The sequence below is a fragment of the Accipiter gentilis genome, chromosome 20 (assembly GCF_929443795.1).
Source record: "Accipiter gentilis chromosome 20, bAccGen1.1, whole genome shotgun sequence".
Classification (NCBI taxonomy): Eukaryota; Metazoa; Chordata; class Aves; order Accipitriformes; family Accipitridae; genus Astur; species Astur gentilis.
Genome location: NC_064899.1, coordinates 15,367,092 through 15,389,423, shown reverse-complemented (window position 1 = coordinate 15,389,423; position 22,332 = coordinate 15,367,092). Strand labels below are relative to the sequence as shown.

Here is a 22,332-nt window from a genome sequence, read left to right as displayed (position 1 = left end):
GTCACGTTTTCCTACTAGCAGCCAGTTATGTTAGAGCTCTAATGTGGCTTCCTCTTACCAAGTTTGTCACTGGAAGGAAGTTTTAAAATCACAGATTAATTTACTGCTTTTCTTAAGAATCTCCTTGAATTTTATTTAAATTTTTTTTTTCAGCTTCACAATGGCAAAAACCTATTTTTCTACAAAAAATTATACTTACAGTTCTTAGATAAGAGAAGTGTCCTTGGAAGTTCACTGCTTTTTTACTAGTGTCATATATTTCTATTTATTACAGTTGCATCTACAGATTCCAACCAGGATAGAGCCAACATTATGCACAGAGAGAATATTCCTACCTTTGAGCCATTTAATTTCTTACAGCAAGTGTAGACACAGGGAAGAGTTTTCAAATGCCTCATTCACAGAAGAAGAGCAGGAGGTGAATGGCATAATCAAACAATGGTTAAAGATCCTATTAAAACAGTTTTATCAGGTCACTGCATGGTATCAGTTTTTGAAGGTGATCAAGCATCTGTACACTTCTAAATACTTGCAGTGGCATCTAGAATTTAGCAAATGGTTGTTATGAGACTCTTGCACTTCTCTTGCTCCTTGTTCCAGCAATACTGGTAGTCAGTTTTTAATTGCTGTAGCAGATCATGAGTTCTCACTTGATTGGTTCCCTACATGCATTTACTGAAATTATGCTGGCAGCTTGTGGCAAAGCCAAACACTGAATTTAAGTCAGCTGACTTTGGTTTTTAGAAGGCATTGGGGAGATTTTTCTGTGGATTTTTTTTTTTTTTTTTTAATTACAAAGCTCTTTGGGCTGATATTTTTAGATTATTTTTTTTCCCCTCAAGGTCATTTAAATCCTATTTGTTATGTTCAAGTTGCACTTACTTTCCATGTGATTTGAAAACATAACTCAAGAAATATACATTTGTATATTTCTTCTTTTATAACAGTAGCCTACAAGGAAGAGTGTGTTTAAGAAAGCAACAGAAATCATGAACATACCTTAAGTTTCAGTGCTCTTTACTTGGAAAGAGATACAGGTGCAGGTGGAGGAAGGTGTAACATAGGATGGATAATACCTGTCTTTTACTAAAACAAGAAAAAGCTTGAAATTGAAATTGGGAGGCATTACATTCGGAACTGTACTGGGTTTATATTCCAGCACGAGAGTAAATGCCTTTTATGTCCAGTAAATATCCATAAGGTTTTGCAGGGGGAAAAGGGAGGAGGAACAAAGGAAAAAATGTAATAGGAGGGACTTTGGAAAAAGTTTGATAAATTTGAACAGAAACTCAGGTGAATTAGAACTTGGCCCTTTGCAAGACATGTTAGTAGTGAGGTCCACTTCAGCCAGCCTTTTCAAATAGGTTTTTCATGTTGGCATGTAGGACAGCTTTGGAGATATGCAATATTGTAACAGATGCCAAAAGCCCAGAACTGTCATACCAGCTTAATTTCTAGAATCTGAATGTGCAGGGAGTATAACAGACATTTTACCCGTCTTCAGGTGGCATGGCTCTCCAGGTTACACCTGTGTGAGTCTCCAGGGTGATATTACTCCTTAGGCTTTCATTTAACTCTCCTGATGGAGAGCAAGATTGTATTTTCACAAGTGATTTGCTGCTATTTGCCCTGCTGACTAAATTACAAGTGGCAGGTTCTGCCTGCAATATTAAATACCAAAGTAGACCCTGCATTGAAAGTAACCTTTAGGCTACAAGCAAAGGTGATTCAGAGGTAGAATGAGACTTTGTCTTTTTGATGTAAGAGCTTTAGTGTAAAACACAGCATTTGATGTATGCAGTAACCTTTCTTTTTTAAAAAAAAAAAAAAGACTGTTGAGTGTTGGCAGCTGCTTTTAAAATACTTTAATTATCTGTCATAAAGAGCTGTCATTATTTTTGTTATATGTATTTAGTGGCTAATCCAGTGAGGTTGGGGCCTTACCATAAATAATAAGTAGTTACATAATGCATCCAGCGCTCTGAGCATCCTATATTATGCACAGAGGAGGGCTGTCTGAAGGACAGGAGAAGGACTTATTTTCTAGTGAGCAATTTGGTGTGGCAGTATGTCACATCCAATCAAGTAAATGCTAAGTGTAAACTTCCATGTGGAAAAGAGTAAGTTTCATCAGTCTGGCTGGTCCGTAGCTTCTCCAAACAGTTAGCAGCACTGATTGAACCAGTCTGTGCTGAAGAAAGCTCCAGAAGCAAGGAAAGCTCATGTTTTCAGGGAGATGTGTTCATCTGCCACTTGTCCCTTCATGCTTTCTGCTTTCCTGTGTTTGGTGTCTCAAGGGCTTCTGCCCAGTGTATAAATGAATACGGTTCATAGGGATGGCTGTTGCAACAAAACTTTAAGCGGGTCTTTTCCAAATGAGGTGAGTGACAGCAAGTTCATTTGTGTCCTACTATAAATATAAAATATTGCCAAGAGAGGGAAGGTAGAAATAAGTGCTGGTAGTTTTGATCACAGCTCGAATTACTTATGCCATGTTTCTAGTCTGACAGTGTGATCTTGAGTTGATGCCTGCCAGCCTGGTTTGTAGTGGTGCCAGTTGAGGGATGGTTTGAAGATTGAGTTTCTAGCATTAAAGTATATTAACCTTTGAGCAACTTTCTGTCTGTCTTGCTCTGTGGTGTCTGCTGAAGAGCAGAACATTTGTGGACAATCACTTTTTTTACTGAATAGGGAAAAGAGAAGTATGGCAGGTTTGTGTGTTCTTTATGAAACATACAACCTTGTAAAAGCCTTGCATGTGTGTTGTGACTTATGCTCATGTCAGAGCATAGATCTCACCTGAGCATCTCTTTCCAGTGGTGTTATCATGGGGTAAGCCAGTTTTAAGTACAGCATACAGGACATTAAAGGGATTGCTGTTTTGAGAACTTCTGAAAAAAGTAAGAGACACAACAGTGCTGTTATTACAACAGTCATCTCTGTTTTGGTCTCCCACAGTTTGTTGGTTACTTTTTAATCTGTTGTTCTTTTATTTCACTTTCCTTGCTGAGAAAACTTGCCTTCCTCAGTTTGTACTGCTTATTGAAAGGAGACAATGTCAGGTTCAATGGCACCACAACTGAGCCGGCATACTTCCCTCCAGGAGGAGCTTTGGCACTTTTGTTTGGTGCCTCAGATCCCCAGGACTGTGTTCTGCTGCCCTTGAACTGCAGTCTGTAATTCAGGATGACGATGTTGGTGTTGACGCCCTCACTATCCAACAAGTCACCTAGTCCTTTAGCTATGGTACAATGATTTTTAATGACACTTTCACCTCCCATCCTCAGTCATCAGTCTCTCAGCTTATTACAGTTACAGTTTTTCCCTTTACAGCTAATGGAGGGAAGAGGAAGCATTTTAGCTCCTCTAAGCTACTTGCATTGTTTTCTGGCCTTTCAGATGGCCGTGCTTCTCCCCTCAGCACATTGAAAATACAGTATGTAAAATCTTCCCCTGCCACTCTAAATCAGATACCTTTTTTTTTTTTTTTTTGTCTCTTCCACAGGTAGTTTGTCAAGTCTAAAGAATTTATTCTCATCTTCATTCTTAGCATAAGGCCAGCCTCCAAGGAGCTCTATTTGTCCTCTTTGCTCCAAGAATCTGGCTTCACAAGTGCTTTTGATTCCCCATCTTACTATCTTCATGCTTCTGTTGGTTCAGTCACTAAAACTCTTCCATTATCCCAGTTGCAAAGATGCCAGATGTTTTCTTATTTTAAAATCGCTTGTCAAAATGAAACCTGTTTATTAACCCCACCAATGTTAACTGTCATTTAATAAAAATCTGAAAAAAACAGTTACTTAAAAAAAAAAAGTCTTCTTCACAGTCCTGTGTGTCTGCATGTATTGTGATCTTTTGGGGGTCCATTGAATACCCCTGTGGTTTAGCAGAGCACCAAACATGGTCTTTGGCACTAATACCATTTCACTGAATTTGCAGATAGGTAAATTCACAGTGATCTAGTTTTATTTTTACAATAAACATACGTATGGCCTTCACATAAAGCTCTTTCAAACAAAGGAGCTTCATTGTTGACAAGTTATGTTCCAATTTTATCTTTTTTGCAGTAATTTGGATTCTGTCTAGTGTTTCTGTAGTAAGCTGCTTGTAATTGAGGGAAATGTGTTTGATCCATGAAGTTGTGATGAAGGCCAAGCTTTGGGGAAGAAAGTTGCTAGACTCCAGTATCAGCATGTCTGATCCAGCCCTTGGAAGTTTAAGCAGGGAGAACTGTTTTCTAGACAAGAGTGTAGAGAGAAGTTTAATTAGTGTTTACGCAGTCTCCTTGGTACTGGTGCATTGCTGCTGTCTTTAGCTCTGTGCTTTCTGAGGTGAGCCTGGGATTTTTTTTGGCCATTAAAAGCTATAGCTGCAGTGCCCTTCATCTTGGTGACAGGCATTATGCCAGTACATTAATTCTGAAAGCAAGTAAAAAGAAGAAAAAAGGAGCCCAAAGTTTTCCAGTAATATTTAAATCACAGATTGACTGATTCCTGTTGTTATTCTCTCTGGGGTATGTCAGATGTATGCTTGCCCCCTTCGATGTATAGACTGCCTGAATGTCATTCCTAGGCTCTTTGCTTTGCAGGAAGTGAACCATTACTAAACAGTTTCGAGTTCACCTTTATAATTTGGTCGTCTGTAGAATGTACACAAATACATGCTTTGAAACAAAGATCTGCTGTTTATCCTGTAAACAATGTCTTGTCCCTCACCAGGGCAGTTATGAATATTACAGTGTAGTGGCTAAATAATATGTTCATAGTCTTTCTCCTGTAAGCATAATTCACTTGCTGAGCAGTTGCTTTGGTAATTTTTAACCATATTTTCATCTGAGTGTTTGTTTAATGAGAGCATTATGTGACCTAATCGCTTAACCTTTCACGTTAATACAGATCTTGTTTGTAATTCTGTTGATTTTGTTGTTGACCCAATGCTTTGATTATGTGTTCTAATGATCTTAATTTCAATTGAATGTACTTTTTGTCTCACAGAAGTCTTAATTTTTATGCACATTTGTCAGTAGTGAATACTTACTGGGGTGATTACACTCCAACTGCTTGTGCCAGTGTACCTCTGGGAGGTTAATCAATCTTGTGCTTTTTAATTGACATCAATAGTGTGTTTACATTTATCAATATTTCTTAATTGTCAAGTTATAACAGTGGAACTTCAATAATAAATCATGCCAATGGTTAACTTCATACACTAGATTTTTAAGAGTCTCCTTAAGCAGTTTGACATGTTGTAAATTGCTTCGAAATTATTTGTATGTATGCTCTTGGGGGAAGAGGAGAAAAATTGGTGTGCTAAGTTGTGCTGTAAAATAATACTGAAGCATTAACCCATTGACAGTAAAATACCTTTTCCCGCATGTATGGTATGCTCTATGGGTAAAAAAAAGGAAGTAAGTCTTTTCAAAAGTGCTAGTTTTGTTACTAATATTTTTGTGAGCATGACAGTACACCTACATTTGTTGTGCCATCCTAAGGGACTTGTCAGGGCTGGGACTGTTTCCTTTCTCTCAGCTGTAAAAGCAAGGCAGAGGGCAGAGAGAATTACTAGTACTACTGCTGCTTTACAGAAGTAGTAGTGAGGTCTGGGAGATAAGGCACCCTGTTTTTAACTCTGCATTTTACCACATGCCTGTCCTTAAGATATTGAGGTGGAAACGAAGGAGGCTACTTCTTTTTAAATTTAAGCATAATATTTAAAGACTTTGGTACACAGGGAACTAAATTATTTGTCCAGGTTCCCAAAATATGCTTACAGCAGGAGGTAAAGCATGGTATTCCAAGTCTTACAACACTGTCCATGTCAGTAGGTATCCCTTTATCATCTACATCACTTAATTCTCTGTCCCCTTTAGACCCAAATAGCAGTGGACTGGAGAAGAAAATCTGCTTAGACAGAAACCTGGCAGGATGCTGACTGCATTGGTTGTGTCAGTCTTACTATGTTTTATGGGCCACACCGAAGACAATGTAAGAATTAAAAGCCCTGCCTAATGAGCAGTGAAGAAAGACTTAATAGTTAATGCTGCTATTTTCTAATTAAATGAGAGCCACTGTGAACACCAGGATAGGAAAAGAGAGAAGTAGGGAAGCAGCTATTTGTGGTTTTTGCAATTTTACTTGTCTTTTTAATTGACATCCTAAAGGTGAACTGCAATTTTTCAAGGAAACATACATATACATATAAAAATTCAGATAAAAGTTATAAATGTTGTTAAACTCAAATATTACATAAATTTAATTATTTTCATATCTTACTGTGTAGGGCCTAATTTTACAATGCTACTTGTGAAAGGAACTGTTGACTAAATTAGTTATCTGAAACAGTGTAGAATTAAATGGTATTTTACATAGAGATACACCATTTGCTTAAATTGAAAATGAGATTAGAAAAATAAATGCTTATTTGGGGAAAGAACAACAGGTGAGGAGTTGAAAGAGCTAGAGAATGAATGTGACTAACCTCTTTAATCAGTCAGAACAGTAGGAAACAAGTATTTGTACACCTGATGATAACGAACTATCTTTATCAAGGGGTGACTAAAAAATTCATGAGGGTCTCAGTCCTAGGAAACAAAAGGACTGATTTAAACATCCAAATCTTGATGCAGGTAGCAAAGTTCCCTGTCATTTGAACAATTCAAGATCAGACATGTCCGCATTCCCATTCCTCTTGTCTTTCTTGTTCTCCATCCTGGCTCCATCCTCACATAGTACTCCAGCTTAGTATTCTAAAATACTATTATTTCTCTGTATTTCAAATAAGATACTGTTAGTTGAAAACTATTGTTAATAGGTGGATAGTTTTTATTTCACTTCTTTGAACTTGTATGAGAGAAAAATGGCTGGCAAACAGGTGAGTTAAACACTAGTATGAAGCCTCATGCCATCCTACCCTGTGTTGTAATTGAAATTTCTATTTCTGTAATTCCTATCCTCTTCTTACTAATGGAAAAAATCATGTGTTGCCCAGGTCCTAAAAAAAAATAAAAAAATCAGACCCAGAGATTTTGTTGTCAGTATACAAAACTGAGATGTCTGTAGTCTAACATCAAGTCTAGCTTTTATATGAAAAAACAAATTAAAATATTAAATGTTTCAGTTTTAGTCTAGCAGCCATTCTGTTGACTTCTTGCAAATGTTAAAAGTAATAAATTAAGCCTGTCCCTCCTTTTTCGAATGAGACAAAGCTGATAAGACACAACTATCTAATGAACAAAATTACAGTGGCTACCAAATCAAATTGCATTAAAGCAAGCATGTGTAATCAATCTCTTTGTGAAGGGTAAAGCAATTCAGAAGACAAAACCATCGACACTTTCTTTAGCATGGCACATTAAGTATATTCATGTTGTGCGTAGAGGGCTTTGTGGTAGGGTGCTTGTGTGAATAAGTTTTATTTAGTTTCAAAAGCAGGCATCCTGGGGTGCAGCTGATATGGCATGTCAGCCCGAACACTTCTGCATGGGTTCTGAGCTAGAGGTCATTTGCATCCATGTCTAAAAGGGTAAGTAAGCTTGGGTCGGTGCATGAATGTGTGAACACAAGTCTTTAAGAAGTGGTAACCTTTCAGTGGCATTCAAATTGTATTTGCCTTTTTGGTTTCAAACCTGCAAAGATACCCGAGACATATATGAAACTAAATTTAATTTGGCTAGTAGCATGAAGAATGTGTGTATTAAGTTCAGAAAAGATGATTTTCATGCACTGTCCTCCAAAAATGTATTTAATGCCAGCATAGCCTGAACAGTAGATTAAACTAGTTCAATTGCCAGGTTTTCCAGTACTTTTGAGGAAGACTGAAATTGCTGCTACCAGGTCATCAGGTGGGATATATTTTGATACTTAAGTGAGCCTGGGACAGGAAAATTGTCTTTTAACCTTCTTCCTTTCCTCAGACATCCTACATCAAGTGAATACTGAGGCTACTGAGAAAGTAAGGAGTGTAATGAATATTCATAATGTATATTCTCGTAGGCTGAAAAGAGAGGAAGGCTTTTTTATTCAGAGGGTACCTGAGCAGATTGGTAGCAAGGATCTGGACTTGTGTTCACACGTTTATGCTGACTAATGTGGGCACTTAAGAGCTCAAGGTACTCGGGATGTCACTAGAATGTAAGCTTCAAAATTACATAAGCATTCGAAAACATGAGCTTTTTCCTTCTAATACAGTTTCATATTTGAAAAAAATCGGTACAGTGTAAAAGTAGAACTTGTGGTCCTTTTCATCTTCTGGTAAAGTACAGGCCGTCTATGTTTCTGTTTCTTTCCTCAATCTTCAGCTAAGAGTAACTTCACGTAGCTACCCTGCAAATCTGTGGGGAATACTTCCTTCAGGGAGTAATTCATGAGCTACACAGCGTGCTTTATATTTTTCACAGGTGCTTAGCATGTGCATCTCCTGTTGTAAAGCTGAAAGCTCTGGGTGGGGGAATGATGGGGCTCAAAGAAATACCCAGTAACCATTGCCACCATTGTGCTTGCTGGTATGCAAACAAGGAGCCTTTGAAACTCAGCTGATCAGACTTCCGGTGATGGTACTTCCAATTTCAAAGGTTTGCAATAATCTGGAGTTAAGAATTTGGTTTTTTAAAAACACTGCACAGCTTTTACCATTCTGTGCAAGTCAGTAGTGAGTTCATACTGACTCCCCTGTCATGATGGCAGTTGATCTGCAAGTGCTGGCAGATAATTCAGTGAGGATCAGGTTATATGTTTTGTATATCTACATAAATTCATCTGTATAGCACATTAGTTTTGTCAGTGCTGCTTGATTATGGTTTTCATTTTCAACTTTTCATTTAAAGTAAGATTGGGGTTCTTTATTTGACTTGCTGGCTAAGGCTTTTAAAAATGTAAATATCAGTCTCTTCTACCTCTAATACAGAGTGCTGCGAAGCTGAGAGAGGGAGAATCTGACCTGCTCTTACAAAAGAAAACAAAACTGAGAAAGGGTGGAACATAGGAGCAGAGAGATCCAAGGTTTCCCACCGTATAGTAATGGATATGACCTTTAGTATTGAGGCCTTTGGATCAAATTTAAGTTGGCATTAAAATTTTCTAATAAATTCCCTGCTGAATCTCAGAGTTTTTTCCTCAGATTTAATTCAATAAGGTCACAATAAAGCAAGTGCTGTCTGTGCTATTGTAATTGCTCTCAGCAGGCTGATAATATTATTGCAGAGAAGTGCCAGCTACTGTGCTTTTATTTCTTTCTTCAAGCATTGTCCTTCCTACATGCTTGCTCCCCTTGCTCTCAGGTCTACCCGAAGTAGGAAGTGAAGCTGTTTTAAATGCCATTTGCTTCTCATTTTAACACGTTTTTATAGAAATGTTTTCCTGAGTCTCTTCAACAAAGGGAATAAAAGCATAGCCAGTCTTATTGCAGAATAACTGGGGGCTTGTATTTCCTTTCCTTAATTCTCATTAACCTTTATGCATTAGAATCAGCCTCTAAGTTCTTGAAGTTGGTATTCTTAAACACACAATGCTTGGTTTGTTTTGGCCTAGTGCTTTTAGGGTTATGGAATAGATGTACAGCTAAAGGAGTTTCTCTTAGGCACGTGGGGAGACACACTGAATACCCACTGTCCTATAGTTCATTAAAAAAATGACAAATTGCAGCTTATCACAGTGAGGCATATGTATTTGGAGTCCTGCACTTGTAGATTTATACCACATCTTCTTTTGCAACGGGACTTTCAGAACAGCATTGTTAATGTGGCGTTTCTTGTACAAATGTAAATTTATGCTTAGTGTGCTACTGGTAGATCTGTTACTACTGTATTAGAAGTAGATCCGTACAGTAAATAAATGCAAATGCAGAGTGCTGTGATCATGGTTCTCCGTATAATTCCGTGTGACTATGAGAGACTCAATCAGTGCAGCTTCAGTATCAACTCTGTGTGAGCTGCACTAGCTGTATACCAAGTTTCTAGATGTAACCTTCTCCTCTTTCCAGTCAGACCTACCGTCTAAAATGTGGAGTTTTTGTTTGTAGTGGTGGCATATTAGGAGCTGTGTACGTCATGGCTGGTCCTTTTTAACAAATAAAGAGATATTTTAAAACATTGTAATTAGATGACATGATTAGTATTTTGGGCTGATGATGGACCAGTCTTTTAGGCCTGGGGCTAAGTATGTTTTTCTTGATGTGGACACAAAGTAATACTTCGTGTTCCCCTACCTCAGTATAGCTGGTAGCTTAGGCCTTTGCAGTTTCAATGGACCAACCTGGCCATAGCTGAATGCTCCTGCCTGGTATCCACATCTGACTTCCCACACCTTAGCTGGCTTCACACTTAGCCATCTTCACGCTCCTGGTCCATAATCTTCCCCTTGTACTCTGTCTTTCTCTGGGGCCCAGAATTTCTTACCTAAAGCATCATGCACAGAGTATTTTTTTGTGTATCTCCAGCTACATGCAGACATTTACAGTTCTCTGCCTGTGGCATTCATTGCTGCCAAATAAGCCAGTCTCTGTACAGAAGAAAATTACTGGCATGGATACTCAGCTGCTCATTTGCATACTCAGCGAACATTTGTACAGTGGGATATGTCCTCTGGCCCACATGCGATTGATTGGAAACGAGGAACAACAAAAGATGGTTTACAAAGTCATTTCCAGTTCTGAAATGCATGCAGCTGTATTCTGCCCACCTTCAACCTCCATGCCAAGCAGAACTGATCAGGGCTACCCCACAGTATGCAGGCAGTTTCGATATTGCATAGTGTTGCTTGCACACCTGTGCTGAGTCTGCTTCAGTAATTAAAAACCAACAGATTATGATCTCCTGTCATAATGTTTCACCCACTTCCTTATTGCTCATGATTTCTTCTTTCTTTTTTTTTTTTTTCTTTTTTTTTTTTGTTGCTCTTGATGTCTACTCTTAGCCATGCATCATCTAGTGCTGGTAGGATATGTACCGCAGTGCCACCACACTTGATAAACTTCAGTGATAAAAACCATCACTTCTGCAGTGTGTGGAGTTTCTCCCAGCCAACATGCAGCCATGTGGAGGGAGGTCACTCCTGATCAATAACTGCTCATTGCTTTTTACTTACAACATACACGTTTTAATTTATATTTCCTGCTGCTGCCAGAGGGAACTAATTTCCAGCACCAGAGATGCAACGCAGCTACTTTAAAGCAGAATGGTTCTAAGATGAAATTATGTTACTGACCTGACACACTTCAAAAAGCTTGATTCCAAAGCCTGCTGTGGTTTGAGCTTGCAGTTTCTGAGATAGGTTAACATTGCTCTGAATCATTGTGAGACATAATCAGGTTGTTGCTTTGTAATTAAATAATGAAGCATTTGTGTGTGAGAGTTCCTGCTATAATTAGTAGTTAGACTGTGCTTTGAAAAGATCAGAATCTACATCACACGATGGTAGGATCTGGAATTTGTTTTCCAAACTTGACTTTCAGTCATAGAGACATGAAGTCTTCCAAAATCCAGGTTTGATTTATAATACTTTTTTGTGTATTAAATGAGAAACATCAGTGAATAATCAGATAGCCCTTTGAGTAGCGTGATTTTTTTCAACTAAACTAATAATCTGGCTGGAGTTATTTAGAGAAAAACTCCTGTGGTTGAGATGACCTTTCCCTTAGTTCTCCTGTAGATCTCAGCTGTGAAGTAGTGGTAAGTCTCTCTAAAGGATTGTGGTAAAGCAGCAAAAATAAAACTTAGCATTCTTGCCAATTCTTGGCAGTTTACATGTATGAATTGCTATTAGCCTAAAGCTTCTGAAATGCTGTACGAATTGTAATAGTATTTGTGAAACAGTCTGCTTTTGAATCTGGCAAATGGCATATATTTAACACTTATTAGCCTAGATACATTTTAAAACCCTGCCATTCTTGCAAAAAATTTCAATTCCACATGACAATTTTACCCTAGCTATTACGATCACACATCAAACTACACAATGTGGGATATGGGATATCCCAACGTGGGATATGGATGCAATAGTTAAGCAAACTCACTGAAGTTAATATCTGGGCGTTTTTGAAATATGGAGACAAAAATTTAGCTTATTTATTTATTTATTTTAGGCAGAATGTCCCTCATTGTGGTAAGTAATAGAAAGTTTCATCTCTTTTCCTTGCACAGAAAGTAAGAATTGAGTAGATTTGAATGTGGTATTAGAAAGACTTGGTGATTCAACCTGACATTTTAATGCATGGTATTGTTACACTTACTTATAAGTGTTCCTCTCTTTGCTACTCTCTATCTCTTAAGAAAGGTGTTGAACAGCTTACTGCTGTGAACTCATCAGGTCAGAATGCTTTTGTAGTATAACACATGAAGTACTTCCTAGTCTCATCTAAAATTTTTGGAAGAACTGCGAGCTTGATCTCCTGATTTAACATAAAGAATCTTTCGGTGCCATTTCTTCAGAATAATGATGGGGGCATTTCAGATTTCTATTTGTTTTCTGTTTTGTAGTATTAGTTAAGCGAGACCATTGGTAGAAATCACATTGAGAGGGACAATGTGAATTCTGCTACTGAGATCCATTTAAGCAATATCTGTTCTGGAAATAATTCTATATTGAAAGAATCAATTGCAGATATTTCTGATTTGGAAATGCTAGGGTTTGGGGCAAATATGGGAAGACTATCAAGTCCCACATCCTATGATCAACTGTACTTTTACCTTTGGTACATGGCATGATTGTTAATCCCAGGATCCATCAGAAGGTAAAAAGCAAACAAAGCTGTAAACATTTTGCGTGCTTTTTTTGTGCTCAATACTCATCATGAAGAAGACTGCTTGTGGAGGTTTTACCTCCACTGGAGTTGCTATTGCAATTCTGCTTATATCCTAAATGGCTCTGGGTAGTCTGTCCTTACTTAGGTACTGTGCCGTGCTCTCCTTTCTTTTGGGTGCTCCATGTATGTGCTCATCCACCTCCAGATGATTTTAAACTGTAATCTTAAACCTTATTATCCTTCAATCCAAATTTTGAAAGAAAAAGAAAAGTAGAGCAGCATCTTGTGGTCAAAAGAAGGTGTCTGTAATAGGCAGGGCTGTAAATCCTGAAATGTGTAGCCACATCTGCCCTGATCCAACTGGCTGTTCTGCCAGCCAGCTGGCTGTTCTGCCAGTCTGTGTCTCCAGGTCACATTTGTATTGGTTTTGGATCAAGTAAGGTAACAACATGCTTCAAGTGCCAGAAAACCTGAGAAGAGGAGGAGTTGATGACTTTTCTTGCATTAATGTTCCTGTTCTTTTATTATCATGTTCAGGAGACTGTGACTAAAATGATGCTGAAATGCTGTTTCCAATATCCCATTGAGAAAAACTCACACCCTTAGTAAAAATCTGTGCTGTAGTATGCTGATATATTAGCCCATTTTTAGAAATGTGTATTGCAAAAGTTTTCCACTGGGTTTTAAGCTGAGATTCAGGTTTTGGAGGTATTGGCCTGTTTGAAAATTAACTATCATTGTTTATCTGTGGTCATGAAAGCATCAGGAGATTTTGGGATGGCAGGAATGGAAAAATGATTTTCAAATATTTGTTTGGATTGTGATACTATATATTTAGAATTAAGCATTTTGTTGCTGTTGTAGTAAGTACAAAAATGCACTAAACCTCTGGTTTCAAGGAACATTTAACGTGTTCTTTTTAGCAGACTGTCTTCCTATGCTGTAGATATCAACACACAGTTATTTTGGCTTGTTTCTACCATTCAGTACTAACTGAACTAAAATGCAAGAAGCTTACGGTTACGTAGCAGAAGGTAAGACTACCAAGATAGGCTGCAAACCAATTCCAACTTTATGTGACACTGAATAATACCAAAGTTACAAGGCAGTGACTCTACACAATTCAGCGTGCTGCTCATCCCACCTTGACAATGTTTCTGCTTCCCTGCCCTGCAGGAGGCTGTACTTCTGTCCTGGTCCGGCACTTGCCTTCTTCAGCACTTCTCTGGAGAGGAGGAGGAGCAAGGAGTTACTCAACAGTCGGAGCCAGGGAGGGTGTCTGTATCCCAGCCTTAGGCATGGGATGCAGAAGTCCTGTACCATGCAGAGGTGGGAAGGATGAAAAGGATGCCAGTACCACCTTGTGTTTTGCAGATGGACTGCTCTTCCTTAACTCCCTGAGATGAACTTGTGGTTCCCACAGGGACCATGTCAGAGGGAGAAAGGAAATCCCCCTTCATGACAGCTTCACCTTGCAGCCTCATTGAGACCTAGAACCATAAGTCCAAAATACTTAATAGTCCTGCAGTGTTTAGTGATTTCATGATAGATTGGGGGGGTGGGGGGTAAGAGTATTATGGAAGGTTCAGATGATCTTTTCTATCTAAAATATGTGTTGGGGGGGGGGGTTTATGTTTTCACTGTTGGTTTTGGTGTGTGTTTTGGTTTTTTTTATAAGACCTTTACAAATTATTAGTACTAGTATTTGATTGTTGTAACCATTAGCTAAACTCAGACTTTCTTTTCATCAGAAGTCTTGGAAACCAATGGTGAAGGCATATAATGCATTCTTTTCCTCAGAATTTTCAAAGGCATCGTAAGAGAGAGTTATGTATTTGCTGTATAGCCCTTTCTCATGGGAACACATCATTTCTTTCAAAACTGTCTCTGAGCAGTTACGAGAAGGCAACAAAAAGGTGCTGTTATAACATGCCTCTTAATAAGCAATTTGAGATTTTTTCCCTGTGGTACAAATAGTTGTTGGCATAGTCTTTTCATTTGAAAGATTGAAACCCACATGTAAGGACCATGTTCCTGTGACACAACTTTAGATTGATTATAGATGTTTCTGCAGTAACCTATACTAAATGGTAGTCACCAAAAAGAGGATGGATGGAGAGCAATGCCATGGCTAAAGAACGAATGTGAAGAACATGACACTGGAAAGAAGGTCTCTCCTGAGGTGAAAGAAAACATTTAGACAGTGAAACTTTGCAAGGGCAAAACAATGTAATGCCTTTACCCTATAGCTGAGTTGGAAAGTGGTGTATAGTTATTCGTGTTCTTTTTTGGCTATCTAAGAAACTTGAAAAGCCTGTGAGATATTCAAGTGTTTATTTTCAAGGAACAGAAGTTTAGAAAACCCACCTTTTAATGCTGGTTCTGCCACAAACTTTGGCAGTGTAGAACATCATTTATCCTTTTTATCTTTACCTGTTGTCTTGGATTCTCCCTTTTTAAAACAGGTAATTCTTCAGTTGCATGTATGACAAAGATGGTTTAAGGCTCGCTTTAATGTGAAGACGCTTTTTGGTGTTGGGTGCTGGGAGTATATTTTTCTTTTAGGAAATGGCTTTTAGATTTTCAGCTTTGCTTTAGAGAGCTTACAGTGGTTTGGATTTAAAGTTCATGTGAGTTTTTAATTTGTTCTCAAGGGTCCTAAAGAGTTTGGTTTAGTTCCTGTGTAATCTGTCAAGAAATTCAAGTTTGTTTTGTCCTTCCTCAGTTTTGAGTTCTGCTGCCATTAAGCTTCTGGGGATGGAAACCCTAATAACCAACAGACATCTAGCAAATTATTCTAAAAACTTGTGAGCATTGGTAATGAATTTCCTGATTATTGCTGAAAAGCACCAAATGCAGAAGGATTTTGGCCAGACATTACAGAGGCACAATGGGGGTTTTCTGGTTGTTTAATACTGAACAATATTTTATTCTTAATTCTGTTGTGAATTTGTGTAGAGTTGTATATGAACCTAAAGTTCAGCCTTTGTTATTTCTCTGGCACGTATATTTGCAAGACTGAACTTCATGCAGGAGTTGAGAAATGTTAAACTGGAATACTATGTAATGTCAGAAGAAAATATATTGCTATAATCTGCCCCAAAAAACAACTAACCCCGTTTTACATGATAGAGGTCTGTTTATTTGAATTGGAGATACTGAGAGTAAGAAGGAAATTAAAGCATTGTAAATGATATTGTTATTTTGGAAGAATCGACAGTGTCTTACAATCAGCATAGCACAGATAATGTCAGGCTAGAAATTTTATTCATTTTCTTATTGATCTCATGTGTGAAGCTGGCTTTCAGTTGACCTCAGTCAGAAGGTGGCTGAACTGTGCCTCCATAGCCAAGGTTTCTTCACACCTTATCAAAGGATGCTGTAGACTTGGGCATTAGTTATCTGTCTAGCCTGATTATTCAATATAAGTAAAGTATGTTATAACTCGGCAGAAAATTGAACGTACTTTTTACCACAAATTCAGCTTTCCTTGCACTAAGAGGATCTTAGAGTGCTTACTGTTATTTTATATATCAGTATTTCAGTAAATCTCTTTGTATTGTATGTATGTAAAGGGTAAGTGACTTTTATTTTTTAAAACAAAATTTTATGTATAAATTTTATTGATAGCACACTGCAATTCGGTGTTCTGGAATTTGGTAAGGTTTTTTGGTTCTGTTTGCTTTTGTTAGGGTTTTGGTTTTTTTTTTTGTCCTGCCCTTTATAAGTCATGTTTTCATTAATTTTACTTATGTTGTGTCAAGACACCTGCAGGCCTGGTGCATTCTCTAAATCCAGGGGTGTTTTTGTTCTTACTATATGAGCCTGATTGAACACTTAAACAGTTACAAAGCTGCAGTAAATTTTCTGTAGTTTTAGAAACAGTTATTTTGGTTATTGGCTAATTTTCTGTGTCTGGCTATGAAATTACTCCAACTTTCCTACCCTTGTTCCTGCCCCTGAACATGGTTTAAGTAGATTAAAAAGTGGTGTATGTATTGGAGATATATTTATTTATCAACAGAGAATTAATGTTTAGGAAAAACATTTAGGAAAAATTAATGGATCTCTTTTGAAGGTATATAGAAATGGTATGTGAAGTGGCAGAAAGTGGCATAAACACCCTCTTTTTCATTGGAAGGAAAACTTAAATAATTGGCTTAACAGAAAAATTAATATACTCTGTTTTTTCCTTTAGAGAAGCAAAAACCCTTTGTAATTTTTTTTTAGGCTACATGACATTCTTCGTTGTCAAAAGACTGACTCTTTGCTCTCCTATGACATCCCAATATTTAGCATACTAGTGAGACTCTGAATTCTTGTAGACCAAATTATGGAAAGTCAGGTAAGTGGCATTTTTCCTTATTATATTGCACAGCTTTTAAGTTATACACAGTGAGTATACAGATACATTGTAAAACTTATGTAGGAGAAATGCGCAATATAATAATATTAAAAAGCCACTTACCCAGCTTACTGTTTGTGCAGCCAATTCCGTGGCCCAATATTCATTATATGGTGGGCACAAAGTCCTCTGTTCAGTGCATAGCAGCTGGTTAAGAAATAGGTCTGTCTTTCTTTTGTGTATCTGGTACACAAAAGGACAAACACAAAGGGCAGCTGTTACTCAGCTTATGAGCAATGAGAACAAAGTGAGATCCAGTGGTTGTTCTCTTTGGTGGTATTTGACCATTGCTGTTCAAATTTGGTTTTCTTAAGGTTGAAGGCCGGGAAGGGCAGTTGACATAGGTTGGAAATCCCTGCAAACCTGTCCTGAATTGCTAGTGCTAATACTATTTTCTACTACCATATTAACAAGCATCATCAGTGACTTATTTAGTTTACGGAACTAAAAGCTACTCTTAACAATAGTGCGTAAAGGACTTTATTTTTTATTTTGTTCTTTTATCTGAGCACTCAATTCTTTTACACAGAAACTGGTTACAAAGAAAATTTACAACTACTACTACAACGAACTAAGGATGTTATTGTATAGATACACAAAGAGCTAGGGAACTTGAGCAGGAATAATGTTGCATATTTTGATATAAACAAATTCCAAATGTCAATATTGTTTAAAAAGTAAATTCTGTAACTGTAAACTGTGCAAAGCAGAAAAGCAGTGTTTAATTTGATCATGGTATATGCTTGTCAAACCTGTAATTTCCATTGTTCCATCTTTAAAAGTAATCATTTGACTGTTCTCTGGTATATGAGCTACAGATTAATTTTGGTGTAGAAAGTGACATTTAAATAGTACTTAGCAGAGATTTCTATCTGTGTCAGCTTTCAGATTTTAAGCTTATTTGTTTTAGCCTTATTTCTTAAGATCAAAATATTTGAAATATTTTTTAAATCAAAGGCATGTTTTTATTTATGGGTTTTAACTATATTCCCTACTGGATCTAGGAAGTATCTTGCTCTTACTTTGTGGGAGAAAATACTGCTTTGGGATAGATAAACACTGGAATTTCAATCAACATCATGAATTTTTCTGAAAATTTTTGCAGGGCAAGAGTGGGAATTGGACTAAAACAGCTCCTTAGTCTTACCTGTTGTAGAATCCAGCACTTGCCATAAGAAATAAACAGTAAAGTTGTAGGCATAAAACAGTAGTGGATCCATAAGGTTACACCTGTAGCCAAAGTTGTAATTCAGAAGTTGTTTCTACAAAACTCTGCTTGGTTTTTCTTGCTTGGGTTTGTTTTTTCCAATGGAAGAAGTTAAGATGTACTTCTGAACTTCAGTTTGTGGAAAGCTGTGCATGTTTCATCCCAGTTGCAGGGCCAGCTTTGACAAGGCAAGAAAAGTGTTTTAATATCACCTTCAATGCCACCTTTGCCTGTCATAATGAGAAAGATGCGTGTTTGGTGACTGCTTTTTCCCAGCCCAAGCCAGCTGCCTCCAGCTAGACCTTCTCTGGGAAGATCAATCACAGAATTGCATACATATCTCTTGGGAAATTCAGTGTGTGTGAGCAGTAAGCACAAACACCAGTGGAAGTTCCCTATTTCAAATTTTTATCTGACTTTGAAAGATTTCCTAGTGATTCTGGTAATATTTGACAACCATAAATAAAATTGCTCTTTAGAGCTTAAATAAACAACAAAGGATTTTTACTAATTATTAGGCATGAGAACAAATCTCTTCTCTCATATCTAGGATTGGTCCTCCAGATAAGGTTATAAGTATGTTGTCCTGACAATGTAGGTAATTTATGATACAGCCAGAGGTGTAATTGTTCTGTGAATAAAGAGAGGCTTTTAGCTTCCAGCGATATAAAGTATTTTTCATGAATATTAAGTAAACTTTAATGATTGGAGAAAAGAGCAAAGTGGAGGACAGTCGTTTATATCCTGTCTAAACTGGCCTGCAGCCACATTACTGTTTGTAACAGATTTAGAGTATAGCTAAAATAACAAAGAGGATTTCCTCCTCTTTTTCCATACCCTTTTCACCACTTTTTAAACATACATATAACTAAAAGGGTGAAGTCTACCTGCTTATTTACTACAATTTACAAGAGACATTAAAGAGAAATGGAAAGTAACTGTAATCAGTCCTGTTTGAGAAGTAGTGATAGATTACAATTGAATGGTTTGAGGCTATTAACTGCAATAAGATTATATGAGTTCAGATACCTCTGATGTCAGATGCTTGAAATATTAGTTATTTCAAAGACAAATTAGATTATAAATTATTAGTAAATCTGTACCAAGGTGATTAAACCCACTTGTAAACTGTGAAACGTGAGTACTATTTCAAGGTGTAGTTTAGTCACTTTTATGCTGGGAAGGGAGTTAGGAATTAAATTTAGGGGGTTTATGTGTGAATATGTGAATTAATTGGGTTACTTTTGACACTGGGTGTTTCCTGTGCTTTCTACCTTCTTAATGAATTTTTGTTCAGCTTTAAAGTTTTCCTGGTCTACCGCTAGCCTTTTCATCTGACACTGTAGAAGATGCTCTAGAGAGGGAGGAAGTGCTTCCCTAAGGCAGACTTACGAACTCACTTGACCACTTGGGGGAGATAAAAAACAGCAGATCTATGCAGCCTTCACACAGGTCACAAATACAGTAATGGCATCCTCGAATTTCCACTCTGAGGGTCTACCATTGCTAGACAGTGCTGTTCTTAGTAAAACAATATTTTATTCCAGTAAGATGGATAAAATACATTGCACTACGTGGGTCATCTTGGTAATACCATCCCATGTCATTCTTATCATTAATCAAATGTTGTTTATTGAAGCAGATACAGAATTGCTTAATGGTTTGGTATTGGATTTACTGAATTGTAAGGAATGAGAAATTGAAACAGTAGAAGCTGAGGAATAGTTCAGTAGTTTAAAAGTCCTATTAACTTGTTTGTGTAGCTACTGCATTCCGCCCTTTGTTCACACTCTCACATGCACACATAAATACTTAAGAGGATTCCAGTCCCTTGCACAAAATAATTAAACAAAGCTCAAAGGCCTGACAATGTGTACATCCAAAGCAGTGAAGGGGAAAAAAAGGAGGAGGACATATTTTTCATTGATTTTCTCCCATCAATGTTGTTTCATTCCAAACTTGAAGCTTTCTCACTGATATGTTGCCTGTGGTGTGTGGATGTTTGCAGGACAGTGTTAGCAGAGTTACAGGCATTTTGGATGACTATTTTTTACTCTTTGTTTTTTTACATAAAATGTTTGTTGTGGTCATTACAAAACTTGGCATTCTAGATATTCTGTTATATGTACTATTAAAAGTGCAATCACCCATGGGAAATATTCCCCAGCAATGTCCCGTTGGTAACTATAATAATAAACAGATGTAGTTTATACAAAGCAAAATTGCTGTGATGGGCATCAGAGTTCCTCTCAAGTGCTGTGGGCTGGACCTAGGGTTTGGGGGCAGGGGGACTCCTGTTTTCATTCTGCTTTCATTTTTCTTCTGTGATCTTTCAGTTTCTATTCCTTTTCACACGTTTCTTGTAGTCGAGGAGCAGTTCTCTCCTCCTCACTCCTGCTGTGTATCTGACATTAGGTCTCTGCTCAAATGCCATTCCCTTGCCAGAGGTACCTCCTGCAGGCTCATTCTCAGATGTGTTCATGCTGATTACCAAGATGACAAGGTTGGTGTTTTCTTAAGTGACCTTGCATCCTCCTACGTTGGAGTGAGTCTTGGTCTGCCGAGATGCATCCCAAGAATGGATTTTTTCTTCCTGGCCTTGCTTTGAGACTTCATGGCCCTGCAAGTTGCCTTATGAGGTTCATAAGCCGTGAGGCAAATTGAGATCTCACCCAAGCTGAGTCAGTTCTAATAAGGAAATTCAAGGACCGGAGATCTTGTCACTCTTCCAGCTGGCTTCCAGCTTGATGAACAGGACCACGAACACTGCAGGATCTTGTTCCTTTCTTCCATCTGTTGGCAGTGTTCTCCCCCTTTGTTCCTGCCAGCTGGTGCTGAATAACTGTCATGCCCAGTGTAGATGGAGCTAGAGCATTCACAGTTCAGTCAGTCAGTCCTGCTGGACTTACCATCAGTGCAACCCCTTGTGCCACCAGTGCACAAACATGTTCATCTGCCCTATTAGAGCTGCAGCAGTTTGCCCCAGTTTTTTTTCATTTCACAGATCGCTTCTCTGTCAGTGCTCAAAATGTGGTCCTCTTCTGGCATCATGACTTGTGGCCTTACAGTGACTGCTTCCCTTCCTCCCTGGGCTCCAGCATGAGTCTTTCCTCTGCTGCTTGTAACAGGCAGGATCACCTGGCTGCTTCCTGGGAGTATCCGAAGCGTGCACAGGACGTGTTGGTTCCTCGTCCACAGATCACAAGCATCAAACCTCTACAGCATCACAGAGCTCTCTGAGTGATGCCACATTTAGCAAACTTGCCTTACAGATGCTGTTTGCCTGGAAGCTCCAAGATCCCCCTTCCATGTAAACTACTTCCTCAGGTCGCCCACTGCAAATGCACATAGGGCAAGTTATTGAAAAGAAAAAGATTATTTATCAGTCCTTGGTGTTCTTAGAGATGTGATGTCTAAAAAAAAAAATTCATAGTCCACCCTCTTTCCTCTGTTCATTAGGGATCCTGTAGCATACGTTTCAGTCATGTCGTGAAATTAGTCATCCCTTCAAAGGACTAAACTTCCCAGTTGATTCAGATAGTTCTCTCAACTAAGAAAACAAATGTTAGCTCTATGAAGTGTATTACTTATGCATGCTTTTAAAAACAAAGAAATGATTTATAAGTAGATGCAACTGAAATAATTTTACATCTCTTAATTCAAAGAGCCAAGTATCACACATTTCACGTAATGTGTGAATGTTGTTTTCTAACGTTTTAAGAGACGACTTGTTTCACAATATGACTGTAATGGAATTAATAGAATACTGTGCCCATATGATTTGTTATGAGGGTGGGTTTTGGTGTGTTTTTAAACCTTATAAATAGCCATATAAATGCACTTGTTGGGTATTTTAATATTTTTAAAAATACTCCATTACGCCAGACTCAGAAGGTGAAAGAGTAAAAACTTTACATCCTCAGTACAGACTTACCATCTTCAGCCTTGTTTTGGCTTGTAATTCCTTGTGTGGTTTTGCTTTCTC

At 37.9% G+C, this 22,332-nt stretch overlaps 1 protein-coding gene across 6 annotated transcripts in view; it reads left to right on the top strand.

The window, feature by feature from the left end:
* The window catches only part of LYRM4 (LYR motif containing 4), a 91,549-nt gene that overhangs the window by 27,882 nt on the left and 41,335 nt on the right, over window positions 1–22,332 (top strand). For 2 of the 6 annotated variants that reach the window (XR_007508918.1, XR_007508920.1), the window contains exon 3: window positions 16,966–17,080. The exons of 3 other annotated variants lie outside the window; for them this stretch is intronic. The gene's annotated coding sequence lies outside the window, so the exon portion shown is untranslated. Of the gene's footprint in view, window positions 1–16,965; window positions 17,081–18,455; window positions 19,493–22,332 lie in introns of those variants that run through there. One more of the 6 variants, XR_007508919.1, reaches the window with a different exon arrangement.